This window comes from Vipera berus (assembly GCF_964194415.1).
Source record: "Vipera berus genome assembly, chromosome: 3".
Lineage (NCBI taxonomy): Eukaryota > Metazoa > Chordata > Lepidosauria > Squamata > Viperidae > Vipera > Vipera berus.
In genome coordinates, this window is record NC_138204.1 from 24159573 (window position 1) to 24168460 (window position 8888).

Sequence of the window (8888 nt, forward strand, 5' to 3'; positions counted from 1 at the left end):
TGCTTACAATCGTGCAAAATCTCAACATAGCCCTTCTTCTGAAGGAATTTCCTTCTAACTACAGTAATAGGACTTTACTCTGTAGCTTGTTAAATATAAAAAACAAAACAAACAACCAGATCCTAGTCTGTTGTGTTTTGTTTTTTTTCCCCATTCAATCATGTCTGATTCTCAGAGACTGGACAAATCCCTGCAGTTTTCTTACCAAGGTTTTTCAGAAGTGGTTTGCCATTGTGTCCTTCCTAGGGCTGAGAGAAATTGACTGGCCCAAGGTCATCCAGCCTAAGGCAGGACTAGTATTCAGTCTCTTGGCTTCTAACCGGACGCTTTAGCCTCTATACCAAACTGTCACTACCACTAATCACCACTACCACTGCTTAGTTTCACTGCTGCTAATCTAACCTGGTCTACCGTAAGGAAAGGTAGAATGGCAAGAATGGGGTGACAGAGAATAGATCAGCTATCAGAAAATCAATTGCTGGTGCAAATTGCAAGTAAAATCATACATTCTCAAGTGTATCTGGCATCTCCAGTCTTTGCCAATTGAATTGAAGGAGCCTTAATAGGACTTATTCCTGACTGAACATTTCCCACAGAATATAGGCTATTTTATAAGACAAACTGTCTAACCAACTACACTTAGAGTGGACTCCGTATGTGCTGAATTACAATGTTTATTCCAGTCACAGATACTCTGACTGGAAATAATGTGACAATAAACTGATATATGTGGAAGGTCCAGTTTGGGGAAGGTTAGTATAATAAAAATGCTTCATGTTATGATTCCTTATGTATACTTCAATTAGTGAAATGGCTTTCAAATTCCACCCCACCCGTTTCATATCATCTTAGTGGAAAACGGTCTTGGTGAACAGGTTTTATAGCCCCATATATTATGCTGGAAAAAGCAGCTATTACCGCTATAAAAATCCACAAGATTTTCAAGGCCTTACAGTCATAAAATTGAGAGGAATCAGGGACAGGCTGAAGACGTGGCAATCCTGAGACAGCATTTTCCTGTGCCAGGCAGTGTTCAGTTCCTTCAAGGTTGAGCGCAGTTCATTTCTATGTACTTCATTTTCTGATATCAAATGGAATCAGGTTCTACTTGTAAGATTTCAAACTCCTGTCTAAATTCAGTTTTAGGCATGATGCTCTGAAAAGCAAATACTGCTATTGGAAAAGGAATCACACCCCAGGTCAATAAAATCTCAGCAAATGATTCTCGTTTTTGTTTTGGGTGTGCACTTGATAAACTATGCCCAGCACTTGTCACTTCTGTTGACTCACACAGCTGTTTACAGATTTCAAATGGTTCACCATTCCCTTCCTCTTACACTGATATCTTGGGAACTGGAGAGTTGAGTGACAAAGTGGCAAGACTAAAGATCTCTCAACCGCCTCACCAGACTTCAATTTCCAAAATCCTTTGGGAGATGCTGTAACAGAAATTACACAGAATCCTGAGTTGTTCGCAATAGTAGCCATGGACTGAGAGCGAGGCGTCAGGAGAACCTTTCACTGAATATGTTGGTATGCTGAACAGCATGTGTGCATGTGCAAATGTGTGTAAAACCAGGGAAGGAAAATGGACATACTTGGCTGGTACCCTAAAAACCCAAATGCTTCTAATTGCAACAGTATGTTGCAAGTCCTATTTGAAAAAGCAAAAAGCCAGCACTTTCACCTTGAACTTAGATTTTTTTTTCTTTTGGCACAGCTCCACCATGTGGTTAAATAACCACTTTTCCTGACTCCCTAATATCACAATGTTCCTTACTGGATTTCCACACCCAAAAGTTTTAGCACAATCTTTTCCAGTAAGAATCTGAAGGTTTTTTTTCTTTTTACATTTTCTTCTCATTTGAGCAGAAATGTTTAAATATTTTGGTAGAGTCAGAGAAAGGAAATTTGTGACCTAGTGTTTTGCAGATTATATATCCTTCCAACCAATTTTTAATTCAGCTTCCCTTTTATTGTAAACTGCCTTGAGTGCTTATATAAACAAAAAAGGTAGCATATTTAATATTCAAAATATGTTTTTCCTAAAACACTAGCTGCTCTTCCATAAGATTACAGTGGAATCTTATATACAGTTAGTCTTTGACTTAGTGACTCTTCAAAGTTACCATGGACCTACCTTGGGGCCGTTTATGACCTCGATGTGAACTTATGATGGTCAGGCCTCCCTCTTGAAGTCATGTGACCAAACCTCAACTGCTTGGCAACACAGCCACATTTATAGCTCTTTGCAACATCCCATGGTCCCGTGACCATAATTTACAATGGTTTTGCTGAAAGGCACTTCTGGTTTTCAGCAAAACTGTGCTCATAGTGAACCATTGATTCACTATTCAGTTACGGTGTTTACTTAACGAATGCTGCTAAACAGACTGTAAAATCAGATCAGTCACAGGCTCCATGGGAAGGTTTCATTATGGTTGTAAATTGAGGACTACTGTGTCTCTACCTTTAAAAGTAGGGTTACGATAACCTTAGACATGGAACAAGTCAAAATCTTAGAATAGCCAGCCCTCCTTTACCAGGAAGGAGAGAACTACAACTCCACAAAACAAATTCTGGGTTTACAAATTCTATTTTCTACTAATCTGGTTCATATCTACTGTATAGCATTTCTAGTTTCGTTTTGCCTTTCTGAAAATCAACATCTGTGTTAAGCTTCTGCATTCACTGCTAAGTTTGTTAGTTATCTTTATCGCTAGACTATTTGCTCAGCAGTGATTAAATATCTTCTGCAAGCTTTCTCTACTCCCTCAACTCTTTGAAGTAGTACCTCTTGTGCAGCCCTGTTCTACAAACCAACCATCTCATTTGGGCTATAAAAGTTTTAGTACTAACCGTGTTAAAAAAACATTTTTAAAAAAAGAAGAAAAGAAAATGCCGTTTTGCCAAATGAATCCAGTAGAACCCATTCAATATATAGATAGTCCTCCACTTACTACCCCAATTGAACCTGGGATTAAATTGTGGCAATTGTTAAATAGGTCACCAGGTGACCGTGCCTGATTTTACAACTCTTTTTCCCCCCCAGTGATTGTGAAGTGAATGCCACAGTTTTTAAGCAAACCCATTTTTTTCAATGGGCATTTTTTGCCAGAAACTGACAAAAAACACCAAAACTTGGGCTCACAGGACTTTGGGACACTGTAAAATAGCCATAAATGTGAGTCAGTTATCAAGCATTGAAAATGCAAATGTGACTGTGAGTGTGTGTGAGTTGTCTGTGCATGTTCCTGTTGGAACTCCAAAACTAGGTTGTAAGTAGCTCTGGAGACGTTTGTAATATCTTGTTGCTAAGCAAACAACATGCAAACTATCCCCAGTTTTCTACAAGTTGGAAGGAGCATTTAGGCCACTGACTCCAAATTCCTGCCCAGTGGAAGTATCTAGTTTAAAACTTCCTTGAGATGATTGCATACCCTCTACCTTTCTAGGCAACTGGTTACACTCATATGCTCTTCCTATTACAAAGTTTACTCTAACGTTCAGTTAGAAACTACTTTACTACACTTACCTTCATTATCCTGTTGCATGCAAGAAAGAACAAGTTCTTCTATGGAACATTGTTTCTGCTATTTGAAGAGCGGTATTATATCTTCCCTCTGTAGGAATATCCACATAGGGAATGAAAAAGGTCAAGAGTGTGAGCATGATCATGCAATCAAAGTCCTGACCCCCCTTAATCCCTCCTCCCCCTTGCTACAGATGCTTCGGTCTATCATCTTTTCTCAAATATAAACATACCAAACTCATTCAATCTTTTTTTCATAGGACTAGTTCCTGTAAAACTATCCAGTTTTTCTAAATACTTCTTAAATTGTATTACCTGGGAATGGAGATAATATTTGAGATGGAGTCTGACCAATGCAGATTGCTACACAGTGTAATTACTATGATTTGAAAATTATAATGGTGTTGATGCAGCATATCTCATTGCTGACTCATTTGTAATCAACTCCTATTCTAAGATTATTTTCATAATATAGGTTTGTGTATTAGGATAATGGGTTTTTGTGTGCATGCGTGTATATATATGTGCCTGTGTGTGCATTGCTTGAAGTCAGTGTTGACTCCTGGCAATTGTCTGAACTAGTCCCTGCAGTTTTCTCGGCAAGGTTTTTCAGAAGTGGTTTGCTATTGTCTCCTTCCTAGGGCTGAGAGTGTGTGACTGGCCCAAAATTGCTCAGCTTTATGCCTAAGGCAGGACTAGAATTCAAGGTTTCCCAGTTTCTAGCCTGATGCCTTAACCACTACAACAAATTAGTTCTCTGAATTGTCATGAATCCAACCGATACTCTGCCTTCCCTATGACATAATAAAATAAACTTTAAAGTACTTAACCACCAGAGGGCCCTTGCTCTGACATTCCCTCAGCTGTCTTTAAAGGATGATACAGGAAGATTCCTTATGCTGACAGACAATGCCTCTGTGACTCTGGACATATAAAAACAACAGAACATGTGCTTCTCCAATGCCTTTATTACAGAGACTGTGCTAGACTTTGGTGCTGCATTGAGCGGAGGAGTAAAACAGCTGACTGGTCCCGAGTCCCTATTGAGAAGGACAAGGCTGAAGGGAGATCCTGCCTAAAATTCATGGTATTTATCTAGTAGCTATGCAGACTGTGCTTTAGTCTGGCAAGATCCCTGTCTATAGGCAGGAAACAATAAACATATCACTCTGATCAGCTCATCCTGTCATTTCTGGTTCCCTGATACTAGGCTCATCTCATTACTTATTATTGCATAAATACCCAGGGCACATAGGACAATTCTACACTCCTTGCTGCTTTCAGTTACCAACGTTGCTATAACATACAATATTGCCAGATTCTGTAGAGCAGGGGTGTCAACCTTGCAATGTCACGTGACGTGTTGTGACGTATTGTGACTTTTTTGCCATTGCTGGCAATGGGGTAGGCACAGTTTCACTATGATGCATCCGGCCCACAGGCCGGCAGTTTGACACTGCTGCTGTAGAGCAGCACTTAAAATTTGTCAGATGACTTGAACATAAACTAGACTTAATAAGCATCTAAGTCACCATATGAGAGTGCTCTGTAATTTGCATATTATACTAACCTTTCTGAACACCATTAGCATCAGATCAACAATCCAAAAGTTAACAATATCCCAATCAAGGAACAGCCAAACAAGCTAACAGTAAACAGCCCAGCCAAACAACCTACAAGGCTATTCCCACTAACACTGACAGGCCAAGCCACGACTAGAATATAAAATTGAGAGCAAACCCACTCCCTACCAGTACTGATGATGTTAACCAATTTGGGTAAAGAAACAACTGCAAGAAAACAGTCAAGCTCAGAAAATAGCAAGCACCCTTATTTCAACCCTGAGCTACAAATATTCTCCTTTATCGGTACTAACCTTTATGCTCCCCTACACACATCTAGTGCTCCTACCCCTTTTCTTCTTTTAGACTCTTGGTTGTGTGTGTGTGTGTGTGTGTGTATTATATATATATATGTATATATGTGTAAATTATTTTTTTTAGATTGCTAACAAAGAATTAAAGGGAGACTGATATGCATTTCAAACTTATTTGTTTTCATCAGTCAGCCATTTATATATATATATATATATATATATGTATATATGTATATATATATGTATATATGTATATATGTGTGTATATATATATATATATACATACATGCATACAGTATATGTATGTATGTATGTATGTATAAGGGGATGCGGTGGCTCAGTGGGTTAGGACGCTGAGCTTGTCGATCAGAAGGTCGGCAGTTTGGCGGGTCGAATCCCAAATGCCCCGTAGCAGAGTGAGTGCCTGTTACTCGTCCCAGCTTCTGCCAACCTAGCAGTTCGAAAGCATGTCAAAACGCAAGTAGAAAAACAGGGACCACTACGGTGGGAAGGTAACAGCGTTCCGTGCGCCTTTGGCGTTTAGTCATGCCGGCCACATGACCACGGAGACGTCCTCGGACAAGTGCTGGCTCTTCGGCTTTGAAACGACTAGCACGCATGTGCGGGGGAACCTTTACCTTTACCTTATGTATGTATATTTTTTATTTTTTTTTATTTTAATTCCATTTATATCCCGCCCTTCTCCGAAGACTCAGGGCGGCTTTACAAACTTAGCAGTAGCCTTCATTCTATGTATATGCCTGCTTATTAGGGCTTTCACACACCCCAAGCGGCATTATTACAAAGTCAGCTTATGGCCCCCAACAATCTGGGTCCTCATTTTACCTACCTCGGAAGGATGGAAGGCTGAGTCAACCTTGAGCCTGGTGGGATGAGAACCTGCACTAATATATATACACTGTGTATATGTATACATACATAAATACACACAATCTTCTTGTATATTTTTAAAAACTCTGATGTATCATCTATGCTTTTTAATTGACCTTACCTTACTCTACTCTCCTTATGCTCGTCTATGATGCAATAAAGATTTGATTTTGATTTTTTTTTTGCCTTAGGTACCTTTCTGGACAATTTCTTGCTTACAGAAGACAGACTTAAATCTCCTAATCTGATAATTTGTAAGTTTAACACTTTCAAGCTGTGAGCATTAACACATTATTTCACACGGTCACGGGAGCAAAAAAAAAGATCAAAAAGATTAAAGCAAACATTGCTATTTTTACATATTGCTTTACATATTAAAATTCACCAAAATCTCTTGCTTGTATTAACACAAAAGGAAGTTCTTCATTTTGTGTAGATTTACCTTAGATGTACTTCTGAAATATTAAAAAAAGAAAATTAGATATATTCATTGACACTATTATCAAGAGTTATTCTGAAAAGCTGAAAATCCCTCCTTACTAAATAAAGTTGAATCCCAAATTTTGCAGACAATGGGCAGGCTAAAAGCTACTTATATGCCTTGGCCTGATTGCATACCCAAGGTGCAACCTTAGACCGGTGATGCCAAATACTTTGGGCCAACGGCACACACACTCACAAAATGGTTTTTGCAGTGATTGCAGAGTTACTGAATACCCTTTTATGGAAGGAAAATTAATATAGTGAGAGAAATGTTCATACAGCCAGTCAGATATAGCGATCAAGATACTGACTTAGAAACCAGGAGATGAGAGTCAATATTATATCCGTTTGTGTTATAATAAAAAATATCCAATAAAAAATAAAATAAAATAAAATAAAAAACAGGCTGCAGTCACTGCTGTTAAAAACCTAGACATCATGTTGGAGTATTTTAATTCTCCAGAAAGAAAAAAAGGGGAAGGAGAAAGTTGCAGGACAGGGCAACCACAGCTGCCTCTCAAGGGGCCATAAAAAGAGGCCAAAGTGGTAAATAGAGAAAACCTAAGCCTTTGTTGTGTTGCTGATTCCAGAGAATTTTTCAAATTTCTACTGCAAAAATTCTACACATATTCTATATTTGGAAGAAATTACATCCAGTGCTTTTTTTGTAAAAGAAAAAGGCGCCGGAACTCACACGTCATACAACCCACCTTGCCTACCCTACAAGGTTCATATCCAAAAAAGGTGCCGGAACTCCATTCTGAGCGTTCTATGACAAAAAAAGCCCTGCTTACATCTGAAACTTAACACTGAATTTCAACCCTTTTTACAGAAAAAACAGGCAAAGGAACTCCATTAAAAGAATTCTTTCTCTTGAAATTTTCTGTTGTTGTTAAATAGGATTCACTTTGCAAAGTCCTTTCTGGCTCCCTCTGTTGACTGGATATTTGAAACACAACTGTGCTTCAGCAGAATGAAGGGGGAATTGTAGTAAAACATGTAGTTCTTGATTTACAACAATTTGCTTGGTGACTGTTCAAAGTTACAGTGGCACTGAAAAAAGTGACTTATGACCATTTTTCACACTAATGACCACTGCATCATCCCCATGGTCAACATTTGGATGCTTGGCAACTGACTCATATTTATGATGGTTGCCGTGTCTTTGGATCATAAGATCACCTTTTGCAACCTTCTGACAAGCAAAGTCAATGGGGGAAGCCAAAGCTATGTTACCAACTTAACAACTGCAGTGATTCACTTAACAACTGTGGCAAGAAAGGTCATAAAATGGGGCAAACTTCACTTAACAACTTGCTTAGCAATGGAAATCTTGGGCTCAATTGTGGTCGTAATTCAAGGACTACATGTAAGTAGTAGTAGCAGTAAAAATAAGTATTGTTCTTTCATAGGTTTCTATTTTTGATTTTGAACTCCAATACCGTATTTCTTTGTGCAGATACAGAAAGATGCACTGCATAATTATATATAATCCTTTCACCCAATCCATCTAACCATTAGACATGACTTTCTGAGAGTTGCACAGCTCAACAAGACCCCCAAAGCCAACCTCTCAATTCTTTTCTATCAGCGTTAAAACAATACATTATAACCTGTAATTACACGTCACGTTTATTCGTGGTTAAAGGAGCTAACGCGCTGAACTATAAAAAAAAACAATTCAACACTTAGGAGAAAATGCGGGTCACTGTCCTGTGTGAATACGGGCAGATTTTGAAAAATGCACAAAGGAATGCATGCGTAACCTCGGTCGGGCACTAATTCTTATATGTCTCTTATAATACGGATTTTGACGAAAGGACTCAATTAGCAACTGGCTTTTCAGTGGAACTGGCGGGAGTGGTTCCTCTTTTCCATTATTATTATTATTTTTGCATAAACTTTCGCCACTGCAGCAAGAAATTTGATTTTAAGAGGTTTCAATAAAAACGGTTCTGTGTCTGCTCTATTCCACCTTCACTAGCCACGGCGCCTAAGCGTTTACATCGGGAAACGGAATTATAGCTTTAAACCCGCCCAGAGACTACAATTCCCGGTGGTGCCGCTTCGGTCGAGAAGTCCCACGCATGCTCACTCTTCCTTTTT